The 23,271-nt window shown below is 42.7% G+C and overlaps 1 long non-coding RNA gene across 1 annotated transcript in view; it reads left to right on the forward strand.

Moving 5' to 3' along the window:
• The first annotated feature begins 4,307 nt into the window (after positions 1-4,307).
• The window catches only part of LOC113632555 (uncharacterized), a 103,141-nt gene continuing 84,177 nt past the window's right edge, over positions 4,308-23,271 (forward strand). The window contains exon 1 of the long non-coding RNA XR_003437864.1: positions 4,308-4,419. This is a non-coding gene — a long non-coding RNA (uncharacterized LOC113632555). The remainder of the gene's footprint in view (positions 4,420-23,271) is intronic.

Here is a 23,271-nt window from a genome sequence, read left to right on the forward strand (position 1 = left end):
CCTCCTATTTCTCAGTCACCCAGCTCCCCTCCTTACGGACAGTCATGGTTAATAGTTTCTTCTTCATCCTTCTAGAAATAGTTTATGCATATACAAGCGTAATCCAAGCATAACATGCTATATACACTCTATATAGCTTTTAAAAACAATATAATGTATAGATTAGTTTTTAATCCATCCATCAATCTTTCTAAGGGCTACATGGTATTCCATGTAAAAAGTAATTTCTTTAGCCTTTCTCCTACTGACAAATATTTAGGTTGTTTTCAGTTGTCTTCTATTTCACCCACAGCTTCAATGAACATCCTGTGCATATATCTTGGTGCATGAATGTGAGCTTAACAGTAGGGGAAATTCCCAGAACTGGAATTGCTGTGTCATTTTAAAAAACATTTAGTTGTATGCATATTGCCAAGTTATCCCCCAAAGCAGGTGTCTTAAATCATAATTCTACCGTTTATCACTAAGTCCCAGGTTTCCCACACCCTCTTCAATGTGGGATATTAACCAGAATGATTCTACTACAAATAACAGAAAACCTGGCTAAAGTGGCTGAGACATTCCATGTTTATCCTCTGATAACATGGAAACCCAGAGGTGAGTTGGCCACAGGGCTGGTTGGTAACAGGAATGAGCCATCTTTACCAGGAGTCTCGGTGTTCTCCATTTTTGTGCCCTGCTGCCTTCAGGTTGGCAGTGTCTGTGCTCATGGTCAACAAATGGTAGCAGTTATTTTAGCAGCCATGTACAGACACAACAATGTCCTGTGAAGAAGAGGACATTTTCTCTTGGGGGACTCTTCAATATAGAGGAAATATTTTCTAGAGAAAGCCAGTACATTTCCCTTCAGGTCCTGTTGGCCACGATGGAGTTCCAGGCCCACACCCAAAATAGTAACCAGAAACAGATCTGATAATTATGCGTTTGACTTAGACTTTGGGCGATTATGGTTTATCCATGTTAGACTGGCAGGTGAGGTCACCTGCACCGTACATGGGGACAAGGTGTAAGAGGAGAGGATTGACCGGCATGCAATATGAGAGAAATCTGGGAGTGATAGAAATTTCTGTGTCTCAATTTTAGTGATGGCTGTGTGCTTGTATAAACTTGTCACAATTAATGGAACGCACAGTGAAAATTAGTGCATTTTATGGCATAAAATGAGATTGAGATATGGCATATCTCAATAAAATTGATTAAAAAACATAAGACAGGGCTTCCCTGGTGGCGCAGTGGTTGAGAGTCCGCCTGCCGATGCAGGGGACACAGGTTCGTGCCCCGGTCCGGGAAGATCCCACATGCCGCAGAGCGGCTGGGCCCATGAGCCATGGCCGCTGAGCCTGCGTGTCCAGAGCCTGTGTTCCCCAACGGGAGAGGCCACACAGTGAGAGACCCGCGTACCGCAAAAAACAAACAACAACAACAACAAAAAGACATTATAAAATGACAACAATCAAAACTGTAGTGCTGATGCATGACTTGAAAGACAGAGTAAAGAAATAAAGAGGCCAGAAATTTCTCCCAAATATCTGGTAATTTAGAACCGGATAAATTAGTGGAGAAAAGGTGATCATTCAAATGATATTGAGTTACTTGAGTAGTCATGGGGGTAAAATAAAACTTCATGCCTGTTGAGAATTAAATTGTTGGAGTCCTAACCCCCCCAAAAGACTTGTTGGAGTCCTAACGCCTATAACCTCAGATTGTTACATTACTAGGAAATAATGTCATTACAGATGTAATTAGTTGAAATGAAGTCACATTTGAGTAGGGTGGGCCCCTAATCTAATATGACTGATGTCCTTAGAGGAAGAGACAGAAACACAGATGGAAGATGGCCATGGGAGGATGGAGGCAGAGAGTGGAACGATCAGTCTGCAAGCCAAGGAAAACTAAGGATTATTGGCCCCCACCAGAAGCTAGAAAGAGGCAAGGAAGGAGTCTACCCAGAGTCTCAGAGGGAGCCTGGTTCTACTGATACCTAGATTTAGGACTTCTAGACTTCAGCACTGAGGGAGAATAAATTTTTGTTGTTTTAAGTCACCCAGTTAGTGTTACTTCATTATCATCCTAGGAAACTAATACAAGACTTATCTAACTCTTTATGCAAAAAGTAAATTGCTTGCAAGATGAATAAGGTCTGGATCTTCTGTGCAACATTGTGCTCATAGCTAACAATATTGTATTATATACTTAAAAATCTAAGAAGGCAGATCTCATGTTAAGTGTTCTTACTGCAGTCAAATAAAAATAACCAGATAAATAACTGAAGAATTAAAAAGAAAAAGTAATAGAAGAAAATATGCCAGGCATAAAAAATAAATCTCAGATTGAAAGGCATTTTAACTATGACATAATATTCAAAGGTATAAATTAAAGCTGTAAATAACTAAATTACTTTAAAAATATTCATATCAAAAATAATAAAATATTGTATATAATAGCATAAACCCACTTGTCAAAAGACAAAGGTGATGTTTTTATTTCCGATAATCACAAACTGGTAAATTGTTCCAAATGTTCCAATGAGAACAGCTAGGAAAGCTATCTACCTATCTATCTATCTACCTATCTTTTTCAAAGAGAAAATGTTTGCTGAGGACACTGGTGAGCTACAAAGACAGTGACAAAGGTCAAGATTTATCACTACGTATTTAATGCTTTTTCATGTAACTTTAAATGGATTCATTTTTAAAATTTCATATTGTTTGTTTTTCACATACAGAGATCCATATACATTATGGTATACTGACCATATACCCAGTGACTTCCCTAAATTTACTTATCAATGCTAATAATTTGGCTTTATTCCTTTGTGTGTCCTACATACACAATTATATCTGCCAACATGGGAGTATTATTTCTTTATTTTCAGTTATTATACTTCTATTACTTTTTTTTTTTTTTTTGTCTTACTGCTTTAGTGAATACCTCCTGTACAGTGTTTAACAGAAAAGGTATAGTGAACATACCTGTGTTGTTCCCAATACCTGGGAGTATATATCAATATATCACGTTTTCTTTACCCATTCATCTGTTGATGGACACTTAGGTTGCTTCCATACCGTGGCAATTGTAAATAATGCAGCTATAAACATTGGGGTGATTGCTGTGCTGGCTTTTTTTGACTTCCATTTGCACAGAATGCCTTTTTCCATCCCCTCACTTTCAGTCTATGTGTGTCTCTAGATCTGAAGTGATTCTCTTGTAGGCAGCATATACATGGGTCTTGTTTCTGTATCCATTCAGGCACTCTATATCCTTTGGTTGGAGCATTTAGTCCATTTACAGTTAAGGTAATTATTGTTATGAATGTTCTTATTGCCATTTTGTTAATTGTTTTGGACCTGTTTTTGTAGGTCTTTTTTTCTCCCCCTTTCTTTTTTCCTTCTTTGGTTCTCTTTTATGATTTGATGACTATCTTTAGTGTTATGTTTGGATTCATTTTTCTTTTTCGTATGTGTATCTATTACAGATTTTTGGTTTGTGGTTACCATGAGGTTTTTGTATAGCAGTCTATATATGTACATGATAGTTTTAAGTTGCCGCTCTCTTAATTTCAAATGCCCCTGGCTGGGTTGGTTTATGGGCCCTGTCTTGTGTGAATGCTGCTGGCTGCTGGTTAGTGGGGCCTGGTTACAAGGCAGCAGACTGTAGAACCTCAGGGGGCCGTGGGGCTAGTGCTGGCTCACTGGTGGACAGAGTCAGGGTTCAGAAGACTCCAGGGCTGTTGCCCCCTCCACTGGTGGGTGAAACCAGGTCCTGGGATTAGTGCCAGACTACTGGTAGGCAGAGCCGGGTCCTGGAGTCTGGCTACAGGGCCCAGGGTCCCAGAGCTGGTGTCAGATCACTGTTGGGGGTTGGGGGGCCTGGTTGCTGACACAGTTGAGTATGGCATCCAGGGTGTCCCGAAGGTTGTGTTGGCCTGTTACTGGGCAGGGCCAGGGCCCAGCTGGTCCAAGGATAGGGTCTGGCCTGCTGGGGGATGGTGGTTTTCTTGCATCTGGAGTCTGTCCCCTGGTGGGTGAGGCTGGTCTAGGCTAGAGCAGGCTTCCTGGAGGGCAGGGCTGGTGCTGGCCAACTGGTGGGCGGAGCTGAGTCCTGGCCCTCTGGTGGGCAGGGCCGTGTCTAGGAGCATGTCTAGAGGCAACTGTGGCCTATCTGCTGATGCGTGGGCCGCGTCCCCGCCCAGTTAGTTGTGAGGCATCCCAGCACGGGCACCTACAGGCTGTTGGCGGAGCCAGGTCTCAGAGCTAATGAGCAAGAGGGAGGAGCCCAAGAGAGCGCCCTGGCACGAACTTCCACGCATAGAAGGAGCTACCAAATATGGCTGCTGCCAGTGTCTGTGTCCCCAGCATGAGGTGCAGCCCCTCTGCCCCCACCATTCCACCCCTCCAGGAGACTCTCCAAGACTAGAAGGTAGGTCTGGCCCAGGCTTTTGCCCTGGGTCCCAGGGCCTGTGAGATTTTGTGCGTACCCTTTAAGAGTGAAGTCTCTATTTCCTCCAGTCCTGCGGGGCTCCTGCAATTAAGCCCTGCTGATTTTCAAAGCCAAATGCTCTTGGGGCTTGTCTTCCTGGTGCGGGACCCCTGGGCCAGGGAGCCCGATGTGGGTCTCAGAACTTTCGCACCTGCAGGAGAACCTCTGCATTAAAATCATCCTCCAGTTTGTGGTTGCTCACCCCAGGGTTGTGGGAATTGATTATATCATAAGCCTGCCCCTCCTACCACGAGATGTTGACTCTTGAAACTGGGTGATGGATACATAAGGTCTATTATACTCTTCTGTTTATTTTTTATATGTTGGAAATTCTCCATAAAGAAAACTTAAATTTTTTGACAACACCAAGTTTTAGTAAGGTTTTGGAGTAACTAGTACTCATAGATACTGGTAAGTCAGGAGATTGGTACACTTTTGGGTAGAAATATAGCAATCTCAAGTATATTTAAAGATGAGCATAATATACCACCAACCAGTTCTTCTTCTGCATATATGCGATAGAGATACCCTCACAGATATATACAAGGAGGCAGGCAAAATACTCTCAAGCAGCACATTTTTTGCATGTGCAAAAAGTTGGAAGCAATGTACATGTCCATCAACAGGAAAATAGATGGATTGTGGTATATTCATCAAATGCATTTCAATAGAGCAGTAAAAGTTAATGAACTGTAACTATGTAAATTAACCTCGATGATGCACAGACACAATCTTGAGGTGGAAAAAAAAAGAAAATAAGCAAATTTTAGAAGGATCCATTTATTTTATATAAAGCTTTAAACATATTTAACAATGTTATGCTCACATATATAAGATTAATTGCAGATGGTATAAAATTATAATGAAATGCAAAAGAATGGCTGGCACTGAATTTTGGATAGTAGCTACTTGTAGAGGAGGGAGGAAATGTGTTTTGGGAAATACACAAAATGGGCTTCAAATATATTGGAATTGCATTAACTGTTATGCTCGGTTTTACACGTTACACAAGTGTTTATTTTAATATTTTATATCATTTTTTTATGTCTGAAGTTTCACAATTTAAAGATGTCAAAATAGGGCTTCCCTAGTGGCGCAGTGGTTGGGAGTCCGCCTGCCGATGCAGGGAACACGGGTTCGTGCCCCGGTCCAGGAGGATCCCACATGCCGCGGAGCGGTTGGGCCCGTCGTAAGCCATGGCTGCTGAGCCTGCGCGTCCGGAGCCTGTGCTCCGCAACGGGAGAGGCCACAACAGTGAGAGGCCCGCGTACCGCAAAAAAAAAAAAAAAAAAAGTCAAAATATGTGAAGGAATAAAATAAAGGTTATAAGCTTGGTGGAGTATGAACACAAAAGAGGAACCATAGATCCAGCCAAGGCACTCATAGGAAGCTCCCTGATAAGGAGACATTTGTCTTGAAGGATGAAAATGAAAAGAATGCTTTCATCTATGAGACAGAAACAGAAAAAATGTCCAAAGTAAGTTGTGTCATTGTTTTCTTGGGCCAGCAGGCTAAATTGAGGCAGCTGACTGTGTTTTTTTTTTTTTTAACAGCCGAGGAGCTAAGAATGTGTTGGGTTTTTTTTTTACATTTTTTTTAATGGTTACATTTTAAATGGCTATATGAGTATTTACATAATGTCCTCAGTTTTGCCTCTTGGTCCATAAAGCCTAAAATATTTACTATCCGGTACTTTAAGAGAAAGTTTGTTAATCTCTGGAACTTTTTTTTAAAATGAAGTATTGTTGATTTATAATATTATATGAGTTTCAGGTGTACAGCATAGCAATTCAGTATTTTTGCAGATTATACTCCGTTATAGGTTATTACAAGATAATGGCTCTAATTCCCTGTGCTCTACAGTATATCCTGTGGCTTATCGACCCCTGGAACTTTAAGTGCTTCTTTCCTAGTAATTCCGGGTGTATCTTCCTGATCATGGGACAGAAACAAAAAAACACTTTTAGTGTAAAACTTCTTATGGTCTCCAGGGAGTAAATGCAGGTTTATATTAGTTGCAAAGCACAGAAATATAACTTAAACTACCTTAAGCAAAAAGAGTGAACTGTTGATTATGAGTCTGGAAGTTCAGGGTAATGGCTTCAGGTGCAGCATGATTCATGTGCTCGAATGATATCATAAGAATTTTGTCTCTGGGTCCCTAGACTCCGCTTTCCTCTGGGTTGACTTTATTATCAGGTGAGCTCTCCCACTGTGATGGAAAAGACAGCCAACAGGAGCCCCAGGCTTATAATTGAGCAGCTGTGCAAATTGTCATTCATGATTGTTCCAGGAAACGTCTGAGGATACATATTCCTTATCCTGGATCAACCGTCCACCTCTGGATCTGGGGGCAAGGGTGTCTCTTTGGTTAACAGGGCCCAAGAGTGTAGCAAAATTACAAGACTTTTACACAAGAAGAAAGAATGGGTTCAGGTGTCCCCTAAGCACTAGATGGCAGACACTATTTTTGTTTACCCCTCAGCTATTCCACCTTTACTACCCCTCCGGCTTCAAGATCGCAAGGCTGATGATAAACTGACTTTCCTACTCTTTGGGTGTAATACAGTCTTCATACACTTCCTATTTAGTCTGCTCACTTTTTGGTGCACCATGTATTTGGATTAACTCTGTTTTGTTTTCACTACGTAGTTTTGACTGCACATTTGCCATCTCCTTGTAACTCAGTGACTTTCGTGCTTAGATTTCTTAGTAACACTTTTGAAAATTCAGCTCTTTAGATCGCTCCTATTCCATCCATATTAGAAATTAGTGGGAATTGTGATACAGGCATAAAACCTACAATGGGGCTTCCCTGGTGGCGCAGTGGTTGAGAGTCCGCCTGCCGATACAGGGGACACGGGTTCGTGCCCCGGTCCGGGAAGATCCCACATGCCGTGGAGCCGCTCGGCCCGTGAGCCATGGCCGCTGAGCCTGCGCGTCCGGAGCCTGTGCTCCACAACGGGAGAGGCCACCAACAGTGAGAGGCCCGCGTACCGCAAAACAAAACAAAACAACAAAAAACCTACAATGAACTGATATTTGGAATACCTACAAGATGAATAAACCTTTGCCTTGCCATATTTTCAACATAATTTAAAAATTTCAGATGGTAATCCACTTCTTTAGCCAGTTTTACCAAAGTCCAATTCCCAGCTAGCAGTAGGACTAGGGAAAGAAAAGGAGGTGAGGAGGTAGAAATATTCTGCCACATTTATAGTGAAATCTGGCTAAAGACTGCTGACCTAAAACAAATAGACTGCCAGTTATTTCTCCAGCAAAAATGAGTTTATTTGGGATCAGCAAAGGATTGTAATTCAGGGTCTGCAATCATGACGAGTCAAGTACAAGTCCCCAGTGAAAATAAAAAGAACGCTTTTTAAAAAGGGGAAGAGGGGGAATTCTCTGGTGGTCCAGTGGTTAGGACTCTGCACTTCCAAAGCAGGGGGCCCAGGGTTCAATCCCTGGTCAGGGAGTTAGGATCCCACAAGGGTATGGAGTGGCCAAAAAATTAAATAAAAAGGGAAGAGGAAGTTGAGAGGGCTATAGTAAACAAAGAGCCCATTGGAGGAATTGAGAGTTCGAAGTATAGTGACTTTTCATTGGTTGAGTTGTGACAGTCTCTCATTGGCTGAGCTCTTGCCAGGCAAGAATAAGAAGCATTTCTTCTTTCTGTTGGGCTCTCCTATCATCATAGGACATGAGCGTTTCCGCTTCTGGCCTCCTGACGATGTTAATTGAGGTTTCTGTTTATTAATGTTTATAAGGCACGCTTCCTCAATTCTGCATAACAGAGTAAGAGTGTTCAGCCTTCATTATTGTCATTAATATGCCATCTGATTAGACCATATAGTCTTTGACATGCCAGGGAATTGGCATGGGCAAAATTCTCAGGTCCTGGTACTCTCGCTTAAAGCAGGAATTCTATCTAAATAATAAGTTTTGTAGGAAAAAAAAAGAAAATACACGCAAGTATGGACTACCTCAGGCGTCAGATTTGGGGAAGAGATGTAGAGATTTCAGAAAACTTTCCCATTTGGACTGAGCCAGACTAGTCGGGGCTACAGAACCAACCCTTAGGCAGGCAGCTCCAAAGAATACCTGCCAGCAACTCTCTTCCCAGCACCTGACACAACCACCCCCAGCCTCGGGTCATATTCCCCCGCTCCTGAGTGTTTCTCAGTTACATAGGCTCGTGGCATGTGGGTAGTCACTCCATCTCTGGCATTGGAACTACCTCCCCATCAATGGGTGCATCTGATCTTTCCCCTGTACCATTTTCTAATCAGGGGCTAGTTGTCCTAGTCCCAGCTGTAGTGGCCCCTAACACAGTGGGTCCTCTGTGATTGGAAGCCACTGTTCAAGCAGTTGGAGTCCTGGTGTCAGCCATTTAAAGCAACTATTCTTCCAAAACAAGCACTGAAGGACGAATCTCAGTGCAAATCGCAGGAAGCCCAACTCCACCCCCTCTAACTCATCACTATGTACGCTAGATCCCCCCTTCCCCATACTGACACCAGGTCACATTGTCCACAGAGCAGAGCACGGCCAGGAAGGCAGCTGGGTCACCTGCAGCCAAACTGCCTGGATTTGAATCCTACTTTGCTGTTCAAGAGCTGTTGGCCTCTGTTGCACCTCTGTTCCTCAGTTTCCGTGTCTGAAAAAATGTGGATAATGATTACCTTCAATCATTATTCTGGAGATTGTGTGAGTTAATATTGGTAGCCTTGCTTAAGACAATGCCACGCACATAGTGCTATATATGATGATCAAAAAAACAGCCCATCAAATGCTGAGTCTTCTTTAGACATAGCTGTTAGTTTCTAAGCCGTCACATCTGCATTTCCACAACCAGAAAAGGAAAGCTGTCAAGGATAATGACAGGCAGAGGAGGAACTGAGCAAAAAGGAAACCTGGAAAGGACCAATCAAAAGGCCACTACATATCCCATTCCAGGAAATAGCCTTGGATCTCTTCTGGCTTCCATGAAGCCAGGATCTAAAACCTCGACCCCCACCCAGAGAAATGGAGACTTTAACAAGAGGGAATTAACAAGCTCTGCCCATTAAAAGAAAGAAAAGAAAAAAACCCACAGAAGTCCCTAGTTGTAGCTACTGAGACACTTCCCGGAGGAAGGTAGCTGACTTTTTATCAGATGTGTCACTCGGTGCAATAATTGCTGGCACTAATGGTGCAATAGCAGTCTGCTCAGAGTACTGTTTACCCATGTCTGTTCTGTCTTTCAACTTCAAAGTGCCCATTGCCTCATAGAGCACATCAAAATGACTCCACTGTTGTTACGGACAGTGGCCTAACGCAAGACACAGAAATCAAGTGATTTCTCTAGACAAGCAAAAGAGAAGATAATCTTTCATGGAGAAGCAAGGCTTGTGTGTGTGTGTGCACATCCTGAAGCTCCATCTTTTTTTTTTTTGGTATGCGGGCCTCTCACTGTTGTGGCCTCCCCCGTTGTGGAGTACAGGCTCCGGATGCACAGGCTCAGCGGCCATGGCTCACGGACCCAGCTGCTCCGCAGCATGTGGGATCTTCCCGGACCAGGGCACGAACCTACGTCCCCTGCATCGGCAGGCGGACTCTCAACCACTGCGCCATCAGGGAAGCCCTGAAGCTCCATCTTAATTCACAGGTTGGGGAGACGGAATTGGATTGCAGATTTATTCACCTTCAGCAAACACTAGAATCTGAGGAAGGCGAGGAGTGATGAGACATGGATGAATAAAACCAAGAAAGAGGTTACAGAAAGGGCATGGTTTTTCTGGTTTTACTGGTAATTTGTCCCCATATTGCTGGTGACTAGACCTCCTTGTTAAATCAGGAAAAGTATGGAATCGATTGTGACTAAGAGGACACGGTCTTTTACCTCTACTCCACTTCAGCAAACTACTTGTACCTCCATACCTTGTTCTGACCATCTCCCTCCACCTCTCCTGCCATTCATTGCAAGAAAGTGACATCGAGACATCACAGCATCCTTAAATTCCTTAACTTTGGATAAGACTCCCCATTAATCATCTCCATCCTGGGATTACTTCTACCCTCCCTGCGATGTTAATGTCGGTCAGTCACATCAGCTGCACTCTCTTAGACTCCTTAGTTTTATCTTCTTCTTTACGTTTTGCTCACTATCCTGCAAACTTCACATATTCTGGATCAACATAGCCTTTTCTCTTTGATTCTATCTCCAATCTCATGTCGAGAATATGATAACCATGATCACGGACTACTTTACATGCTTAAGATTTCCAAGCTCCTGGGCCCATATTTCTCCATAATCCATTTCCTCATCTCTGATCAGTTGCTTTTCATATTTCTATAGCAGCCCTTGGTGAAGTTCAGTGTGCATAATAATACCCAACTGAGGGGCCTATTAAAATACACATTTCTGGGCCCTCTTCCAAGAGATTCTGATTCAATAGATCTGGGATGGAGGCTAAGCACTCACAGTTCTGACAAGCTTCCTGGTGATATTAATGTCATTTGTCCACGCTTTTTTTTTTTTTTTTTTTTTTGCGGTACGCCGGCCTCTCACTGCTGTGGCCTCTGCCATTGCGGAGCACAAGCTCGGGATGCGCAGGCTCAGCGGCCATGGCTCACGGGCCCAGCCGCTCTGCGGCATGTGGGATCCTCCCGGACCGGGGCACGAACCCGTGTCCCCTGCATCATCAGGCGGACTCTCAACCACTGTGCCACCAGGGAAGCCCCGGGCTGCGCTTTTGAGTAGCACTAATATACAGCCCCTGGCCTACTGTAAACTTTCATTATATAATTGCTTTAAAGACCTCAACCCGTTCCTTTCCCCACTTCAGCTGACCTCTTCTACTTGGCAAAACTAACAAAAATGACTGTAAAATACAAATGCTTTTAACTTACTTTCTTGCCCTCCTAAACTTATGTTGTTTTTACCCAACTCTAACCTTTCCCTTCATGTGTCAAAGGAAGAAGTAGTGACTTTGTTGCTAGTTTCTTGAAGTAGAAGGGACAATGTGAGGTTTACAGACAAAGACCTGGGTCTGATTTGCCCTCAGCACCACAGGGAAATAAAAGCAGGAAAGGTTAGGGACTTTTTCCTGGCCAGACCGAGTCTAGAAAATGGGCATGTGCATCTCAAATGGAATAGTAGCAAGAGCAAGGATTCTGGGGCCAGGTGGACCTACAGTTATATACAGGCTCCATCACTGCCTACCTGCATGGCCTTTGAAAAATCATCTTAACCTCTTCTCCTAAATGCTGTTTTACTGATTATTGTGGATACAAATCTTTGACCACAACTTTAGCAGCACAAGAAATATAACTTTATTTTTCTCCAATGTTTAAAGCCCCCACTTGGCTAGGGGACAAATACTCGATATCAGCCATTTCAAGGATTTCCCTTTTCTTTTCCGAAGGTTTTTTCTTTGTTCTTGGGGACTTATATAGTTTTAAGGTTTGGGAGGATTTCTCATCCTGGATTAGTCAAGATCTATCCACACTGACATCTGCTGAGATGCCCATTTCCATCCAATTTTTTGTTGTCGGTTCATGCAGGTTGCCCCTGAGTCAGGTCTCATGCGTGAACCCGAGGCCTCATCAGACCCACCCCTATCTGAGCTAGTTTCATGCCCGTTGTGGGTATCCAGGAGCCAGTCTGCTTCTCCCTGGCTTTCTTTGGCTATCAGAAATTTGGTGGGGCTCTTTAAGACCCTTCCCCACTTCCATGCCACTCTCATCTTGAATCCTTCTACTGTCCTTGCATCTTGTTGAGACACCAGCAACTCTGTGAGGCTGCCAGTAGCCAATCAGCTTGGGCACACCAGGGTGTCATTTCTACCCATGCCTTCGTGCTCCCCAGGGCTCTAGATGAGAATCAGAGACACAACTCTCTTGGTTTTCAGATTCTCTATATCTATTTATTTTTGAAAATTAAAGGCATAGCCTCTTTAAAACCAAAAGCCTTTTCCTCCTACTTCTGTAACATTTATTCTATGAATCAATGAATGCCACAAGGGAAAAGGCTAGTGGGTACAAAGATATTGTAGGAAAAATGTCAATTAGTATTTCAAAACATCTCAGCCACATGTATAAAGTGGGATATGATTAGTTTTAGGCTTACTTTGAGAATTCAATGCCATAACACAGGTTAAGTACATAGCAGTGTCTGATTTAAAACAGAAACTAGATAAATATTATTTCCCTTCCCTTAGTTCTCCCCACCTTTCTGAACATTTGTCTTTTCCTCAATGGCTTTTCTTCCCCTACACTTTCCCTGCCTTTTATTTGAAATCTAGTGGTTCCTTAATTGTTATGTATTCATCTCCCCAAACTTTCTACTTTTTGTAATTGTCCTGAACACCCACAGACACCTCACACTCATCTGGTCCGGAACTGCCCTTGATGTTATTCCCCCAGATTGCTCCTTCATCTTGGATTTCCTTTGTCAGTCATAGCACAGCATTCATGACTCTGCTTAAGAGAGAAACCTAAGCATCAATCTTGATATCTTCATTCTGCTCCAACACCTCCCACATCTAATCAGTTCTCAGTTAATGACTATTTCTCCATCCTGACCCCTCCTATCTATTCTCACAGCCACCGGCATAGCTAAGGTCCTCAACAATTCATATATCTTTTCCTCCTGACTGGTCCCCTTCCTACCTGCCTGTTTCTGGCCACCCTCTAGCCATCCACTGATAATATTCTATTTCTAACACTTAGATGTGATTTTGTGATCCTCTCAGATCAACTATTTACACAGTGGTGCTTCATCCCCTACAAGTGATGGTATTTAAAGGCCTTGGCTATCTACTCTCAATTTTCATGTCCATTTTTAATCCTCTCTTCTTTCCTTTCTCCTCTGTTCTTCACCCACATACCAAATCGGTGCTCAACATTGGTGTTCTAAAAATAAACTTGAGGGGACGACCAAGTGTACTGTGACACAAGAACTTTAGTACTACTAAAAAATTAGAGGTTCGGAAATGTATATAATATATTAATGTATATTTATTGTAAGTATACAATATATATAAAATTGCTTTTAAAAAACCTCAATTATTTCCTTTTCTCACTTCAGCACACCTCTTCTACTTGGCAACAATGACACAAGTTACTATAAAATGCAAACTCTTTTAACTTTCTTATGTTACTTTCTTATATACATAAGAGTATATATTATATAATATATAGTAGATACATAATATATGGTAGTGAGTTCCTATAATAACATCACATTGATAATGAAAAAGAAAAAAGAAAAAGGGATAAAGGAAGAGCTAAGCAGCAGTACCCTGTCTACACTGTTGACCTAAAACGAGTCGACTTCCAGATACTTCTCCAGCAAAGATGGGTTTATTCGAGATCAGCAGAGAATTGTAATTTAGAGTCTGCCACCATGGCAAGCCGTGTGCTAGTCCTTGCTTGGCAAGGAAAAGGGGAACGAACAGTTTTATAGAGGGGAAAAGGAAGTTGGGAGGGCTAGAGTAAGCAAAAGTGTCCATGGCTTTTCGTTGGCTGAGTTCTTGCCAGCCATCTTCTTTCTTCCTGTTGGGCTCTGCTATCCTCGCAGGGAGTGAGAGTGTGGTCTCTTGACTCTATTTAATTGAGGTTTCTGTTTATTATTATTCTTTTACACTTCTCCCTTTCGATCAAGATCTTCCTCTAAAAACATCACTAATCAGGAGTCAGGTTTCCCAGTTTCTGTGGCTTTTTGTCCCTCAGTGCCAGGAGGGACCTTGCCTGAGTGTAGTGTTTCACATGGGAGGGAAAGCGTACAGACTGGAAACCTACTGAGGTAACATTTGAGTAACGAGGAGGGGTAGGAGGGAGAACTTTCGAGCACTTTTTATCACAGACGTTGGAGATCTTGAAGTGTTATATATCATCATCAAAGATCTGGTGGCCAATTTCTAAGGGGCCTGGTTGGGATATCTTGGGAAAGCTGTCTCATCAGATGTCATGTGCTTCAATTCTGGGAAATCTGTACTTTCAGATCACCAGATGATGTGCAGGCCAGTCAGGGTTTGGTGCTTTCTTTAAGTGTGTCATGTGAATCCAAGAGTATATTCCTCGGAGTTTGGTGGCATAAGGGTTGGTTAGCAGTACTTGATAGAGGCCTCTCCAGCAAGGTTGAGGCAAGTTCTTCTGGAGGTGTCTTTTCCAATGGACAAAATCTCCAAGAGGTAAGGTGTGATGCTTAAGGTCTTTGTCTCTAGGGAGCGCACTGTGAAAAGATTGCTTTACCAAAGCATGCTTATTTATTTATTTATTAAAGCGTCAATTTTATTTATTTATTTATTTTTGGTTGCGTTGGGTCTTCGTTGCTGTGCACAGACTTTCTCTAGTTGTGGCGAGCGGGGGCTACTCTTCGTTGCGGTGTGTGGGCTTCTTGTTGCAGTGGCTTCTCTTGTTGCGGAGCACGGACTCTAGGTACACGGGCTTCAGTAGTTGTGGCTCATGGGCTCTAGAGCGCAGACTCAGTAGTTGTGGCGCACAGGCTTAGTGGCTCCACAGCATGTGGGATCTTCCCGGACCAGGAATCGAACCCATGTCCCCTGCATTGGCAGGCGGATTCTTAACCACTGCGCCACCAGGGAAGTCCCAAAGCATGGTTATTTTTAATAGAAGCAATTAGACCGTTATAATATTGTAGGATCTCTCCTTCTATAAGTTGTGAGTCAAAAGAAGAAGGAGCCAAGTGTATTGGGCATCCTATGGCCATCTCAAAGGGTGAGATTTTATGAGCTCCCAAAGGGGTAAATCTGAGATTTAGAAGGACCAATGGCAATACTTTTGGCCAAGGTATTTGGAGGGCTTCTACAATTTTTACCAATAGTCTTAATAATGCCTTTAGTGCAGTAGAATAAACCAGAGGACTGAGGGCGGTAAGCACAGTAAAAGTGCTGTAAAACTGGCTAGATAGTACAGGCTTTTCCAAGTACCTGCCCAGTAAAATGGGTTCCTTGATCACTGTGAAGTTCAAGAGGACTTCCATAGGTAAAGATAATTTTTCCCATAAGGACTTTATCCACAGAAGAGACAGTAGCCTGTCTGCAAGGGATGTCTTCAGTCTAGTGTGAAAACAGACTGTGACTAAAACATATTTATATCCATGAGACAGAGGAAGTTGTATGAAATCCATTTGCCAGACCTCCAATGGTCCATTAGGCAGTTTAAAATATCTGGGAGCAGTACCAACAAGCTTCCCTGAGTTGTATTTTAGACAAGTGGGACAAGTGAGGAAGGTACCTTTTGTGGCCTTATTAATGTTTCCCCACCAATATTGATTCATGAATGCTATAATTTTGCCAGTAGACCAATGGTTTAATGCAGGCACATTGCTGAGAAGTGGGAATTTTAGTCTCCAGTAGGACGGGGTTGTTATTTGGTCCAAACCAGAGCTTTCTCTTTTTATCAAACCAACAATTGTTGAATTTCCACTCTTGTTTTTCCTTTTCTGGGTCCAACTGTTTGGCTTCTCTAGCCAGTTTTCTAAAGCTATCATTTGAGGAAACATCCCTTTGGACCATGACAGAGGCTTGGCTGCTGTTAGCCCCTTTTATTTCCTTGAGGAAATATCACCGAGGTGATTTCCTTTACCTCCCAGAGAGTCAAAGTTTAGAATGCTCTGGAATCTTAATAGCTAAAGTGGCAGGTAAAGTATTGCATCCAGTGATTCCTGAACATAAGGGTCACGTTAAACTTTATTTCTGCTGAAAGTAAGGAAGTCACGTTGCTTCTACAATATTCCAGAATCATAAGCTACTTCAAAAGCATATCTACTATCTGTATAAATATTGGCAGTTTTGTCCTTGGCTACAAACCCTCGTAAGAGTGTATAATTCAGCCTGTTGGGCAGAAGTAGCCATAGGTAAAGATGCTGCCTCAACAACATCAAAAGGAGTTGCAGTAGCACACCTGGTGAGATATTTGCCATTGTCACCTTTTAAATAGGAACCATCAGAGAAGCAGGAGAAGTCAGTTTACTCAGAGGAGCTTCCTGTAAATCATCACAAGGAGTCAGGAGGTGGTCAGTTAGTGTTAAGCAGTCATGAGGAATTTTGTTAATGCTGGAGGGGAGAAAAGTAACTGGGTTAAGGTTACTACAACGTAAAAGGATTATGTGAGGAGTAGTTAACAAAAGGACTTCATAGGAAGTGAGGCGGCTGACTGAGAAATGTTGAGTGTGAGGAGAGTTCAGGAGGGCTTCTACTACATGAGATACAAAAACAGTGAAAGGGGAGCCCACCACAATTTTCTAGGTGGTATTAATCAAAAGGGCAATGGTCATAGTTGGTCTATGGCAAGGGTGGTATCCTCGTACCACAGGGTCCAGTTACTGGTGTGACACCCTGTGGGTTGATGGTGGTCCCTGTGGTTTGGGGTGAGTACCCCAAGGGCATTCTCTTCCCTTTCATATACAAAAGGAAAAAGAATCTCATAATTGGGAAGCCCAAGGGCATGTGGGTTCATCAAACTTTCCTTTAAGGCCTTGAAAGCTATGTTGTCCAGTTTTCCCCATAAAACTGGGTCAGGGTTGTTATAGCTTAGTAAAATACAGTGAGGTTTGGCTATGAGAGAAATTTGGAATCCAATTTTGGCAATAACCCTATAGCCCAAGAAAACTTCAAAGTTGGCACTCAGTTTTGGGTTTGGGGAAACTTAAGACATCATGAAGTCTATCTGGGTCTAGATGTATCCCTAATTCTGATAGCAGATGCCCTAAATATCAAACCCGGGTTACAGAAAACTGAAAAAAAATGTTGGTGACCTTATGTCCCTTTAAGGTTAAAAGCTTTAGCAAGCGGATACTCTTCCTGTGAGAAGGCTTGAGAAGGAGAGCAAAGAAGCAAATCATCCATATATTGCAACAAAATAGAACCTCTAGGGAACTTTATATTATCCAGATCCGCCTTCAGGATTTGTGAGAAATACAAAGGACTCTCAGTGAAACCTTCAGGCTTGACTGTCCCAGGTGATTTTTTTTTTCTCAAATGAAGGCAAAAGGTATTGGCTAGCTTCATCAACTGAAATATTAAAGAAGATTATCTACGAATTGCATAGATCAGTTATAGTAAAGAATTTACATCCAATGGGAATGGATGTAGTGAGGCAGGAGTGTTAGAAACAACAGGGTGTCCAGGGATGACAATGTAGCTTAGTGCTCAGAGATCCTCAGCAAATCTCCACCCTTGGCCATAGGTTTTCTCACCAGTAAAATAGGGGTGTTACGGGGACTAGTGCAAGGGACAAGGAGGCCTAGAGACTTGTAATCTCCTATTATGGTCTTTATGCCTTGAAGGCTTCTTTACTCATTGGGTATTGATTAATTCTGGGAAGAAGTTTTGAGGGATCTCTTTGAATCTTGACAGGAGGTGCACTGTGAATTTTGCCAATACCGGTTGGAGATTTTGCCCATAAGGAAGGTGGTAGCTGATTCAGTAGGGACAGGTGGTCACTGTTTTCAGAATCACCTCTAGTACCATCAAAGATGGAACAAATAAAACATGTGAAAGGGTCCTTTAATTCACCTAGTTGGCTGATTGGATGACTACTGCCAAATTCTAGAATTGCTTCCCCTTTTGAGAGAAAGAAATTCTGGCATGATACTTCTCTAAGAAGTCTCAGCTTAATAAATGCATAGGGGCTGAGGAACTAAAGTGAAAAAATTGTGTATCTCTTAAAGGGTCTAAGAAAAATGGAATAGGCTCAGGGACAGGAACCTCTTGAGGTGCATTAGAGATCCTCGCTATTTGAACTGTTTCTGAACTCCAAGGCAGGGGCTGCTTTATAATAGTGGGGTTGAGCACCCGGCGTGTGGCTCTGATGTCAGTTAGGACTGGAGTAGATTCATTTCCACTCTGGAGAAATGTCTCTCCAAGCTGATTAAGAGGGAAGATTGGGAAAAGTCCCTGTACTTCCTCAGAGCCCGTCATTAGAATTGGGAGGGGGTTGGAAAGGCTGGTTAGAGGGTTGAAAGTGCCTAAGGCACTTAGATTTGTAACAGTCCCTTTTCCAATGTCCTGGCTCTTTGCAATAATAGCAGAAACTAGAAGCGTTTTGGTTCTGTTTAGGAACCTTCATCTGCTGGGGTTGACGATTAAGAATTTTGATGGTCTTCCATTTTGGTGACTTATCTAGAGTGTGGGAGAGCTGGTTTGCCAGATTCACTGAATCTGGAGTGGACACAGTTTGCCATTCCATCCTGGTCCATTTTAATGGAAGAGAAAAGTCCCGGTTCAGCCCATTAATAAGCATAGAGTTAAAAGCTATGCAGGTAGAATCAACATCTGAAGGAAGACCAGAACTTTCTTGAAAAATAATCTGCAGTTGATTGTAATCATCATGAACAGGTTCACAAGACGTTTGTGTGCAAGCCTGAATTTTGTTCCGATCAACAAGCTTCCGAAAAGCTCTAGGAACTGCTTGATGAAGTTGCCTAGTGATTGCCTGGGCCTGGTCATGGAAGTTAGCGAGCTCCCCGGTTGTAATTCTAGAGATCTTCCAGGATTTTCCCAGTTAGTGTTTTTCATCCAATGCTGATCCTGGCCTCCACCAATAAGCATATGAACCAGGCAGCATAAGTCAGAGAGACTCGACTGCCAAGTTTGAATGACTCTATTAAGTTCCTCAAAAAATCGATGAAGTTATTCAGTTACTTTGGGGAAATCTTTGACTATGGCTCCCAGTTCAGCTTCAGTCCAGGGAATATAAGAAATAAAGGGTTTAGCTTCTGGAGGCTCAGGAGGTTTATGTTTAAAGGGATAGGGTCTGACACGTTCAGAGGAATAGGTAGTGGGAAGAATTTCCGAGAAAAGGGGAAGTTCTGGTGAGAAACTTAATACAGGGGAATTTAGGGTATAGAGGAGGCATCATAGGCAGGGATGAGGAAGATGGCCCCAGCGGCAGAGCCTGGCCATGGAGCCAAGGGAGAGACATAAGATTGTGCTGGAGGGGTAACCTGAGGCAAAGAAGACAAGGAAAAGAGTCTGGGGTTTCAGGAAGCATCTTATCTTTCTTTGTTGGTTTGCCTCAGTTCATCTTAAACTCTTATTCTTCAGAGAGGCAATTTCAGGCACCTGATAAAGTTTGGAAGCCTCAAACTATCAATCAAAATAGGCATACCACTCCGTTCCGGAAATGCTGAAGTTATTGCAATCCAGTTTGGTTTTAAGGGAATTAAGTTTGGGGATTTCAAACGTTCCCTATAATGTCCATTGATATTCTGATGGGCAAGGGCAAGAGAACTCTTTTATAGAGGGAAGGAGGAAGTTGGGAGGGCTGTAGTAAACAAAGGGTTCATGGCTTTTCATTAGCTGAGTCCCTGCCAGGAAAGAAGATGAGTCTTTCTTTATCCTGTTGGGCTCCCTCCCTCTCTGTTCTCCTGACTCTATTTAATCGAGGTTTCCATTAATTTTTTACTTTTTAACAACATCATTATAGTGTTTATTGCATAGTTCAGTGCTTGAAACATAGTAGATTCTCAACTAGCAGTTCCTGAGGAAATGAATGTGCCCTTGGAGACTTCGCTGCTGCTCTCCTCTCTGCCTTGCTGGGACATCCCAATGGGTGAAGATCACATGATGCCAGCACCTTAGGCATGCTGCTGGGAATTTCCCACTTTCCCGTTTGTTTTCTACCTGGCACAATCATACTCATTTTTCAGGCTCAGCTTAAATATCAATTTCTCTATTAAGCCTTTCTTGGCTTTGTAGATCATTTCTCTCTTCCTGAGAAATTAATCCTTTCCTTCTGTGTACTTCCACACCCCTGGTGAATGCATTTTCCAGGTGCTTTAGCACTAAGGATTCATTATTTGGTTTATGTATTATATCTTACTCTTTCATTACAAAGTGAGCTCCTTGAAAAGCCTTTTTTCTTTTGATTATAGCGTCAGCATGCATAGGAGACACTGAATTTTTATTCGGTTTAGCTGGGTAGGGAACTTGAAGGCAAGAAGATTAAGAACTGTTAACTCGATCGCACACATTGAACAGGTATGCCTGGATTTAATTTTTAAGCAAAATATATGGTTTGCCTTTCCAGGATGTTAGAATCATCTTTACTTCGTATTACTTCCTTCCTCTTATTGGCTTGTCTGTCCCAAACATAAGGAAAATCCAGGTCCTTTTTCCCCAGGAGTTCTTGAGGGGACAGCAGACTTCAGATCCATGGATTTCTTGCCTCCAAAACTTCCAACATTCCAGTGAACAAACATGCATTTGAAGACCCTTTGTCCAAATCAAAGCAGTGATATAGATCAAGTTGCAGGAGAATGGGAGACTAGTTGTGGAAGGTCAAGGGAATGTTGTCCTCCTGGCACACAGAGCTTTAGAACACCGTGGGATGCTGGTTCTGCAACCCTTCCCAAATATACCCATTTGGTTACAGTACATTGTAGTTCCTGAGACACAACATCTGCTCACTTTAACAATGAATGGTTGAAATACGTGGTCCAGTATTTGAAGGTAAACACATTTCCCCACCTGTTTGCACAGGGTTTCTACAAAGACAAAGGCTAACTCTTCTTATTGGCAAATTTCCTACCCCTAGCTTGAGTTCATCCTGTTGCTTTATTGTAATTTACGTTCCTCCAGGAAAAGAAAAAAGACACTCCAGAAATTTTGGAAACCAATTTCTCAAGTTGCTTGCACCGAGAGGCTCAACTGAAAAACTGTCCCACCATCCCTGACATACCCTAACTCCTAAAAGAACACTATCTATAGCCCAGCTGGTCTCAACCCTCAAATGTGAAAGCTAATTATTGAAGTCACATCCTCCTCGATTTAAGATCTTTTAATGGACAGCTAGAAGCTTGGCCATCACTTCACACCGGCCATAGTGTCAATCAGTTGGGGGAAAAAAAACCATTTTTATGTCAATCAAGAAATCCTTGGGGATGTTGTAACCTGTTAGGATGCATTACCCTTTGACCGCTGTGACTTAAAGGCTCTGGCATTAAAGAGCATGTGCCCAGAAATAATTAGAAGCTAATCTGAATTGTATTCACATATAACTGAAGCATTGAGCACAGGAGTGTTTATACTGTCTGGATGAGAAGGCTGAGGGGTCCATCTTCCTTGGTGCCACCACCAGCACCCCTATTCATCAGATGTAGTGAGTTGAGATTCAAAGTCATTGCCCTAACACTGCAAATATTTAACACCAATGTGATTACTATTATCCTGTATTAATGTCCTGCCACAGGTGTTAACAAGGCCAGCATAGCAAACTGACTCATTCTCAATGCCCCTAGCACCCTGTGGTGAAAGAGATGGATTCTCCAGGAAACAGCCATTGTAGAAAACAGCAATATATAGGGCTGAGGCTGGCCTTACACATCTTAGTGGTTACAAAAATGGCTCCCCAACCCCTTGTGAGTTATAGCTCACTAAGGTATGACACTGAATCACCCTATCTCTCCCAGTAAGTGCTCTGTTGTGCCTGGGCTCAGGGGCATTCATCTGAATGACACCAACCTCAAAATCGGAATTTCGGCTTTAAATCTCGAGCGTGTGATGTTTTTCTTTATGCGCCAGATTTCAGAGAGCCCGAAAGAAGAGAGAGAATCACCAACACACACCTGGCTTGCACTCGTTCACAGCTCATCTTGGCCATTGCAACATCCTGTCCTTAGAATGACCTTACAGAAAAAAGAGAGTTAAAGGGAATAGCTACAAAAATGAGAATGGCTGAGGAGTAAATAAAACAACAGGAAGGCAGCCAGGGGCCGCAGTGCCCAGACTGAACCAGAATAGAACAAATTCATTATACTGTAAATTACTCGCACTATATGGGAGTCTATTACGAGGAGTTTGTGAGAACTGGGAAAGGGGGGGTGGATTCCAGCTATGTTCAGAGCCCATGGACCACTCTAACATCTCCAGAGCCAAAGAAATCTAACTCCTGATGGATTGTTCACGATTGTAGAGGGTGAGGAGAGTACGTAAATTAAACCCTCAGGTAGCCCTACCTGTGGTGTGAGGTATAGTACAGGTCTTTCTTCTGCATTTGGGCTGAGAATGCCTGAGGGTAATTTGCCATCCTCAGGGCCCAAAACAGGGCCAGCCAGAGTGTCTAGTGCTCAGTATATTTCTGTTGACTCAGAGGATTGTCCTGAAGTGTTAAAGCCCTTAGAACATAGTAAGTGCTCAATAAGTATCAGTGATTCAGTAGCTGACCAACCACTTCCTGCATGGAAGCTTCCCCCCTCCACCATGGATGTATAATCCACATGACAAGATATATGAGCCTTCTCATTCTCACATAAGTGCTTCATTCATTAATTCTCACTCCATGCATTTAACAAATATTCGTAGAGCAGTTCCTATGTGCCAGGCACCATCAATCACATGTTCTGGAGTCCATAAAAAGCGTTGGCATCAGATGGACCTGGGTCAAATCCCAGCTCTGTGATACTGAGCTTCAGTTTCCTCATCTGCAAAATCATAATAATAATTCCTCCCTTGAGATACTGTGAGGATTAAAAGAGCTTCTGTAGTGAGATATTTGGTGCGGAGCTTAACACATGGTAAGCTTTATAAATGCTTAAATAAAGCCTAGCAGTTTCAAGGCTTCACCTAAATCCAGGCATCACTGTGACCCTTACCCTGCTTTACACAGCCCTTGTTAATTCTGCTTTCCTCTGAACTCAATTAGTACTTACTGTCTGTTCTATCAAGTTTAGGTCTTGGCTTTTTGATTCACTTGGTAGCCTTTCTTCCTTGGCCTATTATTCCATGCATCTCTAATTTTGACTTTGCACATGGAGGAATATAATTGCAGAGGAGCCCAGACGAT

Source organism: Aethalodelphis obliquidens, unplaced genomic scaffold, assembly GCF_003676395.1.
Source record: "Aethalodelphis obliquidens isolate GAN/ISIS:26980383/991018 unplaced genomic scaffold, ASM367639v1 scaffold37, whole genome shotgun sequence".
Taxonomy (NCBI): Eukaryota; Metazoa; Chordata; class Mammalia; order Artiodactyla; family Delphinidae; genus Aethalodelphis; species Aethalodelphis obliquidens.